The sequence below is a fragment of the Mus pahari genome, chromosome 10 (assembly GCF_900095145.1).
Source record: "Mus pahari chromosome 10, PAHARI_EIJ_v1.1, whole genome shotgun sequence".
In the NCBI taxonomy this organism is placed as follows: Eukaryota; Metazoa; Chordata; class Mammalia; order Rodentia; family Muridae; genus Mus; species Mus pahari.
The window spans coordinates 53,268,375-53,282,924 of NC_034599.1; positions in this window are offsets into that span (position 1 = coordinate 53,268,375).

Sequence of the window (14,550 nt, forward strand, 5' to 3'; positions counted from 1 at the left end):
CTCTTATTCCCTCTCATCTGTGTGACTAAAGTGTGATTCCATCTGGTGTTGGGTGACTTGTGTGTTTCTTGGCGACACCTGCCAGCCGTGGAGTGGGTTGATACCCTGAGCCTGCTGCTCCTGGCAGCAGGCTTTGTTGTACCATTTACCATCTTCTACACAATGAGACTCCTCCCGGGAGGCGGAACAGAAGTCATCTGTCTGACACCATCTCTTCTTACCCTGTATGAATCTCTCCCCGGCACCCTGGGGGGGGGAGGGGTGGCAAAGCCTGTTGGGCTTGAAGGATAAATGAGGGAGTGTCTGTAAAGAGTCCAGCAGGGCTGGAAGCACAGTGGCACCAGCATCCAGCTCTTACTTCACCCCCAGCTTCACCATTGCTATTCGCTACACCCAGGGATTGTTCATAAAAAATCACCGTGACGAAGACAGTCAAGATGCCGCCTGATTCCATGAGGCTTGTAGTAACATCTGTGCCCATGTTCAAAGACCCTGCGAACCTGTCAGTTTCTGCTCCTTTGCATGTTGGAACCTAAAACTACGCACACGTGTGCGCGCACACACACACACACACACACACACACACACACACAAGCACACAAAGCAGTAAGACCAATGTGAGGAGCTGAGCCTACTTGCGTTCCCTTCGTGCCAATACCACGTGGCACAATTCTGAAATGTCATCTCTGTTACTAGAGCCAGGACCCCTGGGATCTGGGGCAGTCAGGGCTCTCCATAGAAATCATGCACGCTGGATATGCTTTGCTGTGCCTTTCTCTTTGCCCCTCCTTGTAGGGAGCTAGGATAAGTTTAGATTTTTGGATGTCAGGCTTTCTGCCCTCACTCCCACAGAGCGGGGTATTTCTGACAATGCTGGAGATGGCTGCGTGTCATGTGTCACCTGTGATAGGAACAGGGCGAGGGTGGAGCGGGAGGCAGCAGTGTTCCTCTGAGCACTGAGATGGTTGGGGGTCTCCTAGAACCAGAGCAACCCACCCACACTGTGAGTCTACTGTACTACTTGGGGTGCCTAGGAGTTATTTGTCACATTTAGGGTCACCTCCCAGTTCTTGGGGAACCCATCTTCCAGCTTACTGGCTACAACACTAAAAGTGACCCACAGGAACCATTCCAGATCGTGTCAAGCTGGGGTGACTGTTCTTTGAATCCCGTGTTGTCCCCGAGGACTTTGCTCCCAGCAGCCCCGTGGGGAGGTCTATTCTGGAAGCTGCGGTCATGATGGGGTGGGTGCGGGTGGAGGGCTGGTGAACACTGCAGCCCAGATTGTGCGGAGAATGGAAAGAGTGAAATGGAGAGGAAAAGGACAAGACATCCCTGAGCACACCAGGGACAGCTGATGGAGGGAAATAACGTGGCTAATTACGTCTCTGAAGGCTATCCATTCCAAAATAAATTTTTAATGAAAAAATAATGCATGTTCCCTGCAACTTAAATCTGGTGGCGAAGGGAATGGGCTGAGCCTCTCAGTGCAGCCAAGAGCAGTGATGTGCATCTCAGAGCAACAGTGTCTGCCTCGCAGGTCGTTGTCCTGATGTCCTCAGCCCTAGCAGGCACGCAAGGCAGGGTTCCACGGAAGCCACAGGAATGGATCAAGGGAGACTCACATCCAATCCAGGAGCATCTCCCTCACACCATGCCTGCTCAGGGTGTGTCTGCTCTTCTTGTGCAGAGCTTCCTCCAGGAAGGGACCCTTCCCGCTTCCTCTTCCATCCTGTCTGCCAGGGAGGGCTGGATCTTAACTACAGGGGTATAGAGGTGAACTCTTTTGTTTGAGATGAAAGCTATTATCTTTGTTTGTTTAGTAAGTGAGGCTGGGAGAAAATGAGCCCATTCCCTTCTCTGAGATAATCTGTAGATCTTGAACATGGGGAGAGAAGCTGGAGGGTCAGCGTCTGACACACCTGGACTCACATTCTAGTCTTAGAGCGGATTTGTCATACAGTCCAGGGCAAGTCATCATCGCCTGTGGAATGGCGATCACACAGCTAGCTTTGCTGTGTGATCTAAGTCATCTCCATAAACCCCTCAGCCTGCAGCACTCAGGCCGCAGCAGTGTCTTAGCACACTGCAAGCATGCAGGAAACAGTGGCTCTTTGGAGGTAGTGTGTTCTAGAAAACACTGAAGCAAACCTTGAACCCCTTCAGGAAACTTGTGAGACTTACAACCTGTCTGTGGTTATCTGAGGTGGACAGCAAGGAACATTGGGTCAGCTGGGGAGTCACTGAGGCTGCTGCTGGCTCTTGACCTCAGAAAGACTCTATGATCAAGGGGTCAGTTCTTGTTCCAGTGCATAAGAGGCCAAAGGGTAGAGCCAACAGGAAGCCCCTGGAAATAAAGAGGCTGATATGCTCTGGGGCTCATGGGAACTCAAAACACATTGGCTTCAGGCATTCTATCATTTTGTGACACTCCTCAAATTTAGGAGTCTATGAGCACCCCTAAAAGCCAGGATGCTGTGCTTCCAGGAGCACCCCTAAAAGTCAGGATGCTGAGCTTCCAGGAGCACCCCTAAAAGCCAGGATGCTGTGCTTCCAGGAGCACCCCTAAAAGCCAGGATGCTGTGCTTCCAGGAGCACCCCTAAAAGTCAGGATGCTGTGCTTCCAGGAGCACCCCTAAAAGCCAGGATGCTGTGCTTCCAGGTCACTCCTCAACATATTCAGAGCCACAGACACAAAATATGTGCCCAGATCTGCACACTACACATTGCAACATGCCTGCACTTCCATACTTCCCTAGACAGACAGCTCCCTCTGGGGAGAGCCAACCCTCTGCAGTATCCTGCATATGTGCTCACAACCTGCACACGGGTGCACACACACACACACACACATACACACACATACACACACACATATACACACACACACACATACACACAGACACAGACACATAGACACACACAGACACATAGACATACACACACGCAAGCACACACACTACACACACACATACACACAGACACACACATACACAGACACATAGACACACACAGATATACAGACACACACACATACACACAGACACAGACACATAGACACACACACAGATATACAAAGACACACACACAGACACACAGACACATACACAGACACACACACACATACACACAGACACACACACACATACACAGACACATAGACACACACACAGATATACAGACACACACACACATACACACAGACACAGACACATAGACACACACACAGATATACAAAGACACACACACAGACACACACATACACAGACACATAGACACACACACAGATATACAGACACACACACACATACACACAGACACACACACAGATATACANAGACACACACACAGACACACAGACACATACACAGACACACACAGATATACAGACACACATAGACATACACAGACACACAGACACAGACACACACAGAGAGACATACAGACACACAGACACAGACGCAGACACACAGACACAGTAACTCACAGGTACCCGAATGAGTTCCCTTTACAAGGACAGCATGTCTGGACCATGGTGGCAATTCCCAAGAGAAGCCATCTCTAGTGAAATTCTAAGGGATCAAGGAGGGAGTGGGCAGGAGAGGCTCATGAGGGACACAGCAAAGGGACCCCAGGACTACTGTGTTGGGGTTGGAAGAGATCAAGGGGGACGCTGAAGCTCAGCAATGGCACCTCGGGGACCTGAGGACAAAGAAGTTTGCAGAGCTAAGCTGGCTCCCTCCAGGCATCCTGCAGATGCCGAGACACAGGAGATATTTCTTCCCTGCTTCTAACTCCATGCTTTCCCATTTCTGGAAATATTCCATTCTTCATGCCTGGCCCACTCCGGGAGAGAACTCATGTGACTTAAAGAGACCTATTGAGCTTTACTATAAGCTACAAGGTCCTGATTTTCCAGCCAGGAACTCAGCAGCTACCAGGATCTGGGGTTCTAATTCACATCAGTCCTGTCTTCCAGGAGCTCATCTCAAGCCACGGTTTGGTCAGTGGATGGATGCTGATATCACCCCATTGCCTACCCATAGCAATTGTGCTGCTGGGATTCTCAGCCATTCTTGGGGTCTGTCTCTGAGAGGCAGCAGAGAAGTAGGGGACCTGACTTGATCTGAATTTGAAATGCTTCCACTCTGCATCTTGGAGAGTGATACCCCCCCACACACACATACCACTGTCCACAGGAGGACATTTGTCCTGTCCCTACTGGTACCCCATATCCCCCCACCTACCCAGTCCCTTCTCCATCCCTCCGTCCTCCCTCCCTACCTCCCAGCCTTTCAGGAGGCAGTGATCCTGTAAACCTCTCTCTGGTCCACAGTTCCTGAACCAGCTAGAGGCAGTACTGATGGGAAATGTTCCTACCATTCCCCAGAGGACAGATTCTTCAGGCTCGGGGTACAGCACAGCCTGCAGAGCAGCCCTCTGCACTCGTGAGATTATGCAGGAAAATGTTCGGTGGAGACGAAGAGGGGCCAGTCACGCCAAGATTACAGGGGCAATTACTTTGCAGAAGCATTCAAGAAAGACGGTTCTACAGTCTGAACTTAGCTGCCCTGTCCACAGGGCCAGTCTGCACTACAGAGTTTTAAACCGTGGCCCGAAAACGTTCAGGGCAACTGTACTTACTGGAGAAAAGAAGCTCCAGAGAAGGGCAGTAACTTGCTCAAGGTCACACAGCATATCAAAGGCAGACCTGTAACTAGAATCCAGTCTCCTGCCTCCTGGCCCAACAACTTTAGATCTCAGCAAAAGGTGATGTTTGAAAGCAGACTTTGAAGAGAGGGAGCGCCTGGGCGAGGAGGGAGCCAGGAGAGGGGCTGACGGGAGAGTCTCCGCGGGCCTGCTTTCTTGGCACTTAGCATTCATTACCTTCTCCTCCTTGTGTCTGACACTGATCCATGAGGAGGTCAGAAAGTGACAGAGAACGCATTTGCCCCTGGCCCCAGGGGAGGCAGGGAGGCAGGGAGGCAGGGAGGCAGGGCAGGGCAGGGCCAGGCTGGGTTCTGTCGGCTCCCACTCTGGGTTTCTTGGTCTGCAGTAGCACATGACACACTGTACTGTGTGGAGGCTGAGATAAGAGGAAGGATTGATCTTCCCGCTGCTTCAAAGAGAACCGAAGCTAAGCCCGGTCCTCGCTATGGATCAAAGTTCTGCAGAGATGTCTGTGTGGCCACCCAGCCCCCACCTGGGGCGCTGTGGGCAAAAGCCCTGCTCCTATTATGGCCCAGACTTTCCTCCAGACTATTTCAAGATGGACAACCCCTACCTTCCAACCAGGGGCCCAGGAGCCAGGGTTCCAGGGTTCCAGCTCCCATCAACGTGTCTCCTGGGCCATGTCTTCCTAGTTAGTGAATGTCTAGAGAAGTGAGGCAGAGAGAAGTTAAGTGACTTGTCTACAGGCACATGCTAGTTATCTCTAGGAAAAACCCCATCTCCTCTCTCTCTCTCTCTCTCTCTCTCTCTCTCTCTCTCTCTCTCTCTCTCTCAGTGTGTGTGTATGTATGTGCAAGTCAGTGAAAGAAACACATGTGTTTCTTATGTGCATGTGTTTATATGTGTATGTGTATGTGTTTGTGTGTGTGTGTGTGTGTGCACATGTGCGTGTCAGGGAAAGCCAGAAGACCTCATTCTTGTGTGTATGTGTATGTATGTGCATGTCATCATGTCTGTGTACATGTCGGTGAAAGCCAGAAGACACTTTGGGTGTTGTCACTGAGGACCCATCCACCTTATGACATTTGAAACAAGGTCCCTTCCTGGTCTTGAGCTTGCCAAATGAATGAGGCTGAAGGGTCCAGCAAGCCCTAAGACTGGCTGGGGCTGAGATTACAGTGGACCACTCTCAGATTATCCTGAGTGCATTCTAGAGCTAGAACTCTGATCCTCCGGCTTACAAGGCAAGTACTTGACCAACTGAGCCATCTCTCCAGCTCTAGAAAGACTCCAGCTTTTCTGAATTTGTTCTCAGAAAACCCATCTCAGAGGCTATGGGATCAACAATCGTGTATACACACACCACCAGCAGCACCACCAAAACCTATGGAATTAACCTGTGAAAAAGTGAGGGTGGGGCTGTCTCTAGGATGGTTTCTTTTAGAAATTCTCATTGTAAAAGGAACCCTCCTCCTTTTCATTGATTGGTTGGTTGATTGATCGATTGATTAAGTCTCATTTTGGGGCACTAATTGGCCTGGAACTCTCTTTGTAGACCAAACTGGCCTTGAAAACTTAGAGATTCATCTGCCTGTCTCCCGAGTGTTGGGATTAAAGGTGAGCACTACCATGCCCAGCTTAAGATTTATTTTGGGTTATGTGTATGAGCATGTGTCTATGTGTGACAATCCAGGCACATGAGTCCACAAAGGCCGAAGGCATCAGATCCTCCTGGAAAGAGGCTGACGGGGGGTTGAGAGCCACACGACTTGGGTGCTGGGAACATGGGTCTCTTTGAAAGAGCGTTGCATGCTCTTAACCACTGAGACACCTTGCCAGCCTCCCAGATTCTTATTTGTGAGAAACCCTTCATTTTGAATTGCCTCCTTTGTCCTGTCTTTTCCAGACATTGCCCCCAAATCACACCAGACTCATCTCTTTGCAAATTGTGTTCTGCCTGGTGTGGAAAAACGTATTCTTCAAAGCAGTGCAAATCCCAAAGTCCTTAGGTCTAGAAACCCTGAAAGGCCTGTGACCTTGTGGCCAAGCACGGGTCCCTGGGTCAAACCTTGGAGTGCCTCAGGATCCTCAAGCTCACAGGTTTGGATTCCATGGCAGTAGTGTCTTGTTCTACATGCCTACGCGGTCGTCATTTGCTGGCTGCATAGACAAAGGCTGTCCCATAAGATGCTATCTCCCAGTGACATGAGAGCCATCTTGGTTTTGAGTATTGAGTTCACATGGTGACAGCCACTTAACATTGTGTTTCTATGACTATGTTCCTGTGCACACTGTTTTGGGGGACTTTTCAAAACATAGTGCCTTACCTCTTGCAATTTTGTTTTGCATAGTTTCAGCTATGTTTTGTTAAGCGTGATTTGAAAACACCAAATAAATTCATAAAGAAACAGTTTGTGCATTTGAAATCACACAGCATTCTTAGTAGTACCATGAATTCTTTCCATGTTCTGGAAAGACCATCCCACTCAGGACAGTACTGTCTGTTTTTCCAGGATTGGCAAGTAGGATGTTTTGAGAGAGAAGAGACCATGTGCACAGGACTTTTCTTTTCTTCTTTCTTTCTTTTTTCTTTTTTGGTTTTTCAAGACTTGGTTTCTCTGTATAGCCCTGGCTGTCTTGGAACTCACTTTGTAGACCAGGCTGGCCTCGAACTCAGAAATCTGCCCGCCTCTGCCTCCCGAGTGCTGGGATTAAAGGTTTGCGCCACCACGCCCAGCTGCACAGGACTTTTTACCATATCTTATTATAACATTTTAAAAATTGTTCTCTTTTATTATTAGCTGCTATTGTTAACCTCTTTCCACATCTAATTTACAACAGTTAACTATGTAAGGTTGGTGGCATGGATTAGTGCGTAAAGACCCTTGTCACAGAGCCTGACAACAACAACCATTCCACCCCTGGGACACAGGCAAAGAAGAGAACCAAACTCTCTCAGGTTGTCTTTCAGTCACGACATGACCATTACAGGACCTACACACTCATGAACTTGGCAACTGGGGTTGCCTGAACAAGGTCAAGCCAGTAGCATTGAAATAGTCTAGCCCTAGGCAAGGAGCTTGTGACTGATGTAAGGAGAGTCTGTTTCTTTAAGGATGTGGCCCCTGTAGGTGAACCAGACTCTACAGTATGTTCCCATATCCATGAGTATATGGACCTCAGATTGGAAAAGGTCGGTCATTAAAAAGAGGAAGGAGGCAAGAAGTTATCTGAGAGTAGGGACAGTGGATCTGGGAGAAGTAGGGGGGAGGAATGGAGATGAATATGATCAAAATATGTTATATACATGTATAAAATCCTCAAAGATTTAATAAAAATAATGTATTTTTAAAAATCATTGGATGGAAAGCTCAGTATAGCCACAGTTCCAGCACCCACTAGAAACCTATCCCCATAGACAGGAGAGGGCGATCACAACTCTCTGTGACTTGCTTTTAGTTTGTTTCCATTCTAGACAGAGAGCATGGTGATGTTCGCTGTTAACTTGATTTCCAGGTTTGTGTTATGCCTCAGAATTCACCTTCCATATTGGAGAGTTTGCACATTCTGCACATTCTGCTTGTCAGATCCAAATGTCAATCCCACTGCACTTTGACAGTGTGTTCACGTCTTCTATGTCCCCACCGATTCCCCTCAACTTCTCTATCCACTTTTGAGCTGTGATGGCTGAACGCCTCCCAGTTCTGGGAGATTGCTCTGTTTTCTACTTCCTCCTTCAGTTCCTGCATGCTTTGAAGTTCTATTATTAGACAAGCCTCCTCTAGGACTGTGTGTCTTCTACATAAAGTGATTCCTTTATCCTCGTGTAAAATCCCTCAACATGAATCTTCCTATGATATCTATTGTCTGATATTAAAATAGCCATTCTAGTATTTTAAAAATTTGTAACAATTTACAATATATTTTTTGTTCTGATGCTTTTTTTGGTACGGAGAATGGGTTATGGTGAGGCACAGTCTCATGCTGCTAGGGTGACCTCAAAGTGACTGCAGCCTGACCTTGAACTCTTGATTGTCCTCTCTCCCTCTCCCAAGTCCTAAGACTACAGGCATGTGAGAGCACACCCAACATGCCCTTTTTCTTTTAGCCTACCTGTATCATTATATTGAGAATGCATTTGTTTGTTTGTTGAGACAGGGTCTCCTTATGTAGCCCTAGCTGTTCTGGAACTCACTATGTAGACCAGGCTGGTCTTGAACTCATGGAGATGTACTTGCCTGTCTCCCTAGCACTGGGATTAAAGGTGACCACGCCTAGCTTTAGAGTACATTTCTTATGGCTAACATATGGTGAGTTGGGTCTTTAAAAAAATTCTAACCTGGAAATCTTAAAAACTTATGTTTTTAAGCCATTTATATTTAATACATTCACATGGTTGGGGTCAGTTCACCAAATTTGTTACTTGTTTCTTCTGTTTTTCATTCTTGTTTTCTCTCCTCTGTCTTATTTTGGATTTGACTATAGGATCACCTTTTAAATTTCCCTGTTAGCTTGTTGTTGTTTGTTTATGTCTCATGTAACTCAGACTGGCTCTTTATGTAGCTGGGAGTTGGGGGGGGGACTTGGACTTTGATTTTCCTCCCTCCATCTCCCAAGTGCTGGCATTATAGATAGGTATGACTTCCACGCCCCAGATCTCTGTTGGATTTTTTACTTTATCTTTTTGTACAGTTTCAGTTAGAAAAATGTAACCTCTGTGTGGTGTGTGTGTGTGTGTGTGTGTGTGTGTGTGTGTGTAGGGGTGGGGAGTAAACGTGCCACTAAGTGTAACGGAGATCAGAGGGCAGCTTCGTGAAGTCAGGTCTCACCTTTTACTGTGATGTAGATTCCAGGTATTAAACTCAGGTCTCCAGGCTCGTGCTTATTAACCAACTAGGCCACCTTAAGAGCACCGACTGCTCTTCCAGAGGACCTGAGTTCAATTCCCAGTAACTACATAGTAGCCTATAACCATCTGTAATGGGATCTGATACCCTCTTCTGGTATGTCTAAAGACAGCTACGGTGTACACATATACATAAAAGAAATAAATCTTTTAAAAAAATGCATACGTGATACTTTGTAGAATAGTTGGAGTTAATTTTACTATTCAAGCTGGCGGTGGTGGTGCACTTCTTTAATCCCAGCACTTGGGAGGCAGAGGCAGGTGGATTTCTGAGTTCCAGGACAGCCTGGTCTACAAAGTGAGTTCCAGGACAGCCAGGGCTATACAGAGAAACCCTGTCTTGAAAAAAAATAAAAACCAAAAAAAAAAAAATTGCTATTCAAGTGGAATTTAGAAATCTTAAAGCCACATAGGAACCTTTTTCTTCCTCTCTTTATGTTGCAGTTGTTACATGCTCGGCTACATCTGTATTAAACCCTTACTGCGTTATGTTGTACTGCTTGCTTTCAGCCCTCCTGTGTATTTAAAGGTACCTGGTTGTATGAGCTGACTTTCCATAGCTCTGACAGAATGCATGAGGTGATTATAAGAAGGTTATTTTGTCTCGAAGCTTTGGAAGTTTTGGCCTGTGCGTGGGTGACACTGTTTTTCGGGGGCCTGTGGATAAGGCAAAACCATTTGCATCATGAGCCGGAGAGGAAGGGGTAAGTGTCACATCATTCTCTCCAGGGCATCCCTGTTGACCTAAGGACTATTCCCTGCCTCCTAAAGATTCTATCCTGTCCAAACAGGGCTACCCTGGAGACCAGGTCGCAGTACACCAGGCCTCAGGGGGGTGGGGGGTGGGGTCAAGATCCAAACTCTAGCACCAGATATTCTCATTTTCTTTCTTTTCTTTCCAGTAAGGTTCCACATTTCCTTCAGTGATAATGTTTCTCTCTCTCCCCAAAAGAATTTCTGTTAGCATTTCTCTTAGTGCTGGCAAAGAATTCTCTTCATTTTCATCCATCTGAAAATGACTTCACATGGCCTTGGAAACACCGATACAGAATTCTGGGTTAACACTTCTTTTTGTCTGAGCATGGGCGATGTTATCACCAGCTTTGGCTTCTCGGGTTCTGATGAGAAATCTTCAGTTATTGAAGTGTTTTTCCCTTTGTATGTTTTCCTCTGGCTGCTTCTGATACAGGTTTTTTTCCCCCAATTTCAGTAGTTTAAGACATATTTGGCTCATATTTTCTCTGAATTTATTCTTGTTGAGGTTGAACTTCTTGACTCTATAAATTTATGTCTTTTCACTAAGACTGAGAAGTTTTTACCATTACTTCGTCAAGCTTCTGACTATGTGAGGCAAAGTGGCTGGAGCGCCAGGCCTCCTGGCCCGCAAGCCTTGATACTCTGTCCAGTCCTTCCAATTACCTTTCTCTGTTGCTCAGGTTAGATTATTTTAGTAGGGCAACTTTATTGAATCTTTGTTCTATTTTCTCCACATTTTTACTCAGCCTATCAAGTTATATTTTTCAGTTATTGTCTGTGTGTCTCTGTGAGTGTCTGTCACATGTATGCAGGTGCCCACAGAGACAAAAACTGCTATCAGATCCCCTGGAGCTGAAGTTATAAGTGTTTGTCAGCCACTCAATGTGGGTACTGGGAACCAAACTCAGGTCCTCTGGAAGCACTGTTGACCACTGAGCCACATCTCTTGGCTTGTTACTGTAATTTTTTTAGTGATAAAATTAATTTTGTTACACACACACACTTACACGCACATGAACACACATGTACACATACACATATGCACATGCATGTACACACATGCACACGCGCGCACACACACATGCACATGCACACACATGCACACACACACAAACACACACACACACATACACACACACACACACACACACACACACATTGTTAATGGCCATGTTAAAGCTTTTATTGATACTTCCATCACTGGACTTCCTTGGGGCCAGCATCTGTTAGGTGTCTCCTTTGAGAGCAGTTGAGGTTGGACTAAGATGGGGCATTTGGCTCTTATGTAACCAATCTGCAAGAGCAGACCTGTCTTCTGATTTGAGTGAGTTTGACATCCATAGCTGAAAGGATGTCACATACAGACTTCAGTGAATCTTTTCTCCAGCTTTCTGTGAGTTCCCTTACATTCTCGGGCTTTCTGATACCCTTTTCAGGATCCTTGAGCTAGAAGAAGCCTAGGAGTTTAACCTCCTCATATTCCCCCAATCCGATTCCACGGTGACTCAAGAAGATCAAAGAACACAGAAAATTAAGAGCATTTCCCCAAGCTCCAAAGGGCCCCTGTCCTAGTCACTCTTCTATTGCTGTAATGAGAGAGCATGACCAAGGCAACTTAGAGAAGAGAAGATTATTTAGAGTTTACAGTTTCAGAGGCTGGGTCCATGACCATCATCGTAAGGAGCACAGAGCAGGCAGGCAGGCATGGTGTAGAGCAATAGGAGAGATCGTACCTTGAGATACAACCACGAGGCAGAGTGTTAACTAGAACAGTTCAGGCTTTTGAAATCTCAAAGCTCTCCCCCAATGACACACCTCTTCCAACAAGGCCACACCTACTAATCCTTTCCAAACAGTTCCATCTACTAGGGTCCAAGCATTCAAATATGTGAGTTTATGGGGCTATTTTCATTCAAACCACCACAGACCTCCTTTTCCAGTTTCTCTGACCAGAGAGCAGGTTTCTTCTCCCAAACAAAACTCAAGGATGAACTAGAATGTAGTTCCCGATTAGAGTTTTCCTTGGGGCAGGCTCAGGAGCGTTGCAGGATATTTGGTCACACTGTGAACTCTGAGATTGTGTTGTTTACTGGAAAAACCTATTTCTAGTTGTGGTGTGGCTTAGCCTTAGCACACAGCTTTAAATCCTCTGGCTGGAATACAGACATGCCCTTAGTACCCTCCTTTAATCCCAAGCAACGAAGGTAAAGTTAGTTTGTAGAAGGAAGCACCCATGTTTGAAAGTGGTGTCTAATTGATTGGCAGATGAATCAGAGAAAGATTTGACAGAATAGGACATGCCCAACTCTCAGAAGAAAAGGAAAAGGAAGCTACTTAGGAGGCAATGCAGAGAAAAAGAGGAGGCAGTTTTACCAGGAGAGTTTTACAGAGAGAGGTTGAAGAGAGAACTAGCTAGACACAGGTGAAGACAGATGAGCCAGAGAATGAGAAGGAGCCAGAAGATTAAAACAGATTGCTGGAGTTAGTTTTAGCCAGGCAGAGCAATTCTGAAGAGGCAGAGAGAGAGAGAGGGGGGGGGCAGAGTAAATCAGTTAGCTTGGAGAGGAGTTTGAGCCAGCCAGCTAAGTTGATCCAGCCAGCCAGCCATCGGCAAACAAACAAACAAACAAACAAAAACAAAAAACTAGAAAGGGTGAGCATATTCAGCAGTATGCCTCAGAGGCTGAAAACATTCTAGGCCTAGGATAACAGACAGAAGCAGTAAACTCTGAGATGGCAATTACTACGGGAGAATAAAAGTTAACATTTACACAGGAGAGCCGGGGCGGGGAGGAAGCGGGTGGTGTGCAGTTCTGTTACTTCCTCTCCCTGCAGGTCCCTGTCCTCAGTCCCTTGGCTGGAAAGATTGTTTCTTTTGGAGCAGTTTTTCTTATGCTTCTATGAAGGTCTAGTTTTGACTTCTTAAAATCCAAACTGGTAGATAGGAAAGGAACAACAGCAACAAACAAATAAACAAACAAACAAACAAAAACAAAAAAAAACACAACCAAAAAGACCAAAACCAAAAGGCACTCCCCAGAAAATTCACTGGTTTATTGGTTTTTGGGGGTTTTTGTTTTTTTGAGTGTTTGCCTTTCATTCACCAGCAATTGTTTATTTTCCAGTCTTAGACGGTGCTGTATTTACTCCTGGGTTTCATGCCAGGGTTTTTATTTGTAAGAAATGGGAGCAAGAGAGAGAAGTGTGCTTAACTCCATCTTAGCTGTAATCACAAGGCTATAGAGAGGTGATTTCAAGCTGAAAGGGACGGGAGAATTTGACTAATTTTGCAAGCCGTGTTGCAGTATTTACAGGGATGCGAAAGTCGCTCTATTTATACATTTAATTTATTAGATTTTACAGCACTTTTCCAAGCACATGATGAAAAGGGGGTTTGGTTGTTCAATTAGACATTTAAGTTACTTAGGAAAAATCAAATAGATTAAATGTTTAAATGCAGTTGAAATGGTTTAAGCAAATTTAATTAAGTTGTACACGGGGCTGATTGTTTAAAAGAGTATAGTTTTTTTCCAACTCAAGTTAATCAAACTTTAATTGAAGAGAAGTAAAGGTCTCTTGTTCTTATTTTATTACATTTATAAATAGAACTATGAGATTGGATATGCGGAACTTAATTCTTAAAAAAAAAAGCTGTGCTTTAATATGTGTATCCTTAAATTGAATATTAGTTCTGAAAAGTAACTATAAATAGTATTTTTATATGCACACCCCCTCCCCCTCATACTGGGAAAGTCTCATGACAGGGGCTTACCACCTCCGCTCTCAGGCAGCTCCCACGGTTGGGAAGGTGGCTGTCTTTCCATCTGGAATCCACACGCAGCCTGCAGGGCCTTCTGGCGACCATCAGCAGGACTTACTGCCATGCCTCAGTCTCCATAGGTATAAAATACAAATTAAAATATATAAAAAAAAGAGACCTACTTGGAAGAGGCTTGTTTTGTTTTGAGAACAAGGTTGTGTGTAGCCCAGGTTGGCCCTGGGCTCATGGTATAGTTGAAAGTGAACTTGGGCTTCTCATACCCCTGCCTCCGTCTCATAAGTCCTGGGGTTACAGGGTAGGAATGCACACCACGCCCACCCAGTTTGAGACAGTGCTGAGGTCAAGCCCAGGATTCTGTGCATGCCGGGTAAGCGCTGTCCCCTCCCAAATGAGATGTCTATAAGATGTGTGTGTGTGTGTGTGTGTGTGTGTGTGT